Below are 3,286 nucleotides of genomic sequence, written 5' to 3' on the forward strand. Positions count from 1 at the left end.
TCTGCTGGAGGAGGTGGCATATTGTAAAACACAGAGACAAGTAGATGGTGCAAAATCAGTGAGTTGTATTGATATTTACAATATATACAAATTGGTCCACAATTTAGAGTTCAAAATGGGTTCCTTAAACCAAGGAACTCAACCAGTCTTTGTTGATGAAAGGGGAAAAAAAACAAAAAATAATCCAGTTCCGTCAGTGAAGACTTGTTGGGCTGAATCTCCAACCAGTTCGGAAGAGTTTCCTCAGAAAATAGGCGTGGTATTTCCGGATCCGCTAGACGGTTAGCTCGCCAGTCTGGTCAGCATGAAGCCAGACAATCCTTGTTATATCCTAGACCCTTCACCCACTCCTTGAGCGGGGGATCTGCAATATACCTGGCCTGTGTAAACAGGCCTAAATAATCAACATGCACATGTATTTTCTAATTACAGAAGTTTACATAACTAAATGCAACTTATGCAAAACAGTATTTTTTACACAACAATAGTTTCGGTATGCATTTCAATCTGAATGCGGTTTAGATCGGCGTCAGCTATTTAACAGCTGGGGAGGCTAGTGCTAGCATGCTAGCTCCCGAACAAACACTCACCAGTTCCCTCTTGACAAACCGTGATCGTTTCAACGTTTAGCCGAATGTTCACGTCTGTAAGTTAACAGAGGCACACAATTGATAGATGTACAATCCACATTTCAAAACCGCTTTGGGAACAGAACAGAACAGAAGCCTACCTGCACGTACGTCAGGGTCCGACAGCGTTTCCTACCTAAGGTGCGATTCAGCAGCAAGCCGTAGCTGTCAATTTAGGACGCTGACGTGCAGCTGTCACATGACATTGAAACATCGCGAGACCAATAATGTTCTCGCCTGCTTGGTGTTGAATAAATTAAGGAAAGGAGGATTTTAATCAAATCTTTAAATAAAAATAAATAAAATTAGATCTAACAAAATAGAAAATAAAATAAACTGAATCTAATATAGAAAAATTATCCTGGTTACATGTGCAAATAAAAGTTTATGATGGCAAATACATTTTTAAGTTCATGAGACAAAAATGAGTCATTTAATTAAAAACAATAAATCATTACAATTCCAAAAGTTTGGATTACAATTTTATTTTTCTTAACTGAGGTTAGTTTTTATTTTTTTGTCATTGAATAATTGGGGGGGGATTAACTTCATACTCTGCGAACCAGACCCTAAACTTACTGAAACTCTGGATTGAGTTTTTTCCCCTTCATTAATGACTTTTATTACATACATTATATCTATCATGGTAATTCAGGGTGAGTTATTTTTAATTCTAAATTAATATCCTTGTTGGAGTTTTATTTAAGTGCTATTCTCCTTCAAGATACATTTACTTAACGCCAGAATAAATGCAATGTACATTATGCAGCAAAGGAAATTAGAAGATCGGATATATCCATTATGAAGATGATTGGTTTTGGACGGGCGATGTGCCCTTATTGCATAATCAATACTGAAAAATGACTGATATCATTAACGATACAGGGAAGAAGTTTTTTAGTACAGCCTAATGTCTGTATGATAAAAATACTGAATCGATAGATAAGAACAGTTTTTCCTCACCTGGTTGTCTCCTCCCCTCAGTAGTTCTTCAGAGAAAGGCAGACGCAGAGGCCTGTCAGTGTCTGTTGTATTTCATTACCTCTCTGCTTAAACCGCGACTCCGTGCTGAAGCAGAAACGTTACTACAACGTTTTCCGTCATCTGACAAGAAGCAGGTCTACTCCACTTTATTCACCAAAAACTGATCTGTAATCTGGAACGTTTGTTCTTCTTCTTCTTCTTCTTCTCCTTCTTCTTCTTCTTCTTCTTTTTAAAATAGCGGTTGGCAAGCAACTTAATGGTGTGCATTACCGCCACCTACTGGTAATCTGGAACGTTTGCTACGTTGAGCTCCAGTTAGCCGCCTTATCTCACTGCGCAAGAGGTAATTACGTCATGCGTCACGGGCAAAAGGTTTTGGTAACAAGGTGACCGGAAGGCTTATGTTGTACAAAAAAAACCCAACAACAAAACAAATAATTTTAGTACATGTTATTATGTGTCAGAAGAGGGCTTAGGAAATAATAAAACAAACAAAAAAATTTGACCAAAAGGGGACTTGGGGGCAGAGCAAAAGGGGCCCCGTAGTTCCCCCATTGCACCTGCCTGCAGGTGACTGTTCAAGGACAACTTCACATGGCTCTGATTCCTGTTTATAGTCCATGCAGTGATATAACACAGTTACATGACAGCTTCACTAACAAATATGCATCAAGGCTTTGTCCTGGAATGACTTTCAGTGAGGAATTGTTTTCCTTTTACAGGGCTGACTATTTTGTAATAAATGTGTGTTGGGACAAGGTGTCCTTTTAGAACCTGATGTAGTTCTTTGAATCAGAAATACCACTGTTTAAGTGTTTGAAAACAACTGAGTTGCAAATGCTACTGGCATTTTTAAGCAGAACAACCCATATTGTCTCAGTACAAGTTGGGAGTAGGGTGGTACTACTCAATACTTTCCTCTCAACAATAGGTGAGACTGCAAGTAACCCCGGCGCTGCACCTTGCACCTGATCTAAATGCTTAGTTCAAAAACTGGACCTTTTACTAAGCACAGACTTGATCACCTTAGAATATATAGAGAATAGTTCCACAATTTCTATATTTTTGGGTGTTCTCTGTCTTTTTTCAAAGATTGTTGAACTCTAGAGGCAAATGCAATTATGTTGGGAAAGATATGGGCTTTGCTGTGAGTGGGGCAAAGAAAATCTGCCTGGATGTGGGAGATTTTCTTTGAGCCCACTGTGTATATAAACAGTGTTTATTCAAGAAATTGTGATTTAATGCTGTATTACTGAAAGAACTGACTGACAGACATGTCTGAGCATGGTTTGTTATTTGTGCTGTTAGATACTGAAGTCTGCAATAGTTGTTTGAATCACTTCCAAAAAGAAATTCTGCAGAAAACAGGGAAGTTTTGGCTTGAGTTTCTCGTTACACCTCCTGAAAACCACTGCACAGAAAATAGTTCAAATAACAGTTTTTCTAAGAAAATCTAAGTGTGCTGTCATTAGGCCTGTCACGATAACAGATTTTGCTGATGATTAAAAAATTATTGCAATAAATGTTTGAAGACCATTTTAAACTGATGTAATGGTAATGACATAATAATGTATATGATATCCTGCCAAAAATAGATACACTTTGTTTTCAAAAGAACTCTAAACACTGGAACTGATAAACTAAATGAACAAAACAACTGAAACCAAAAATAA

Source organism: Poecilia formosa, unplaced genomic scaffold (genome assembly GCF_000485575.1).
Source record: "Poecilia formosa unplaced genomic scaffold, Poecilia_formosa-5.1.2 Scaffold942, whole genome shotgun sequence".
Lineage (NCBI taxonomy): Eukaryota > Metazoa > Chordata > Actinopteri > Cyprinodontiformes > Poeciliidae > Poecilia > Poecilia formosa.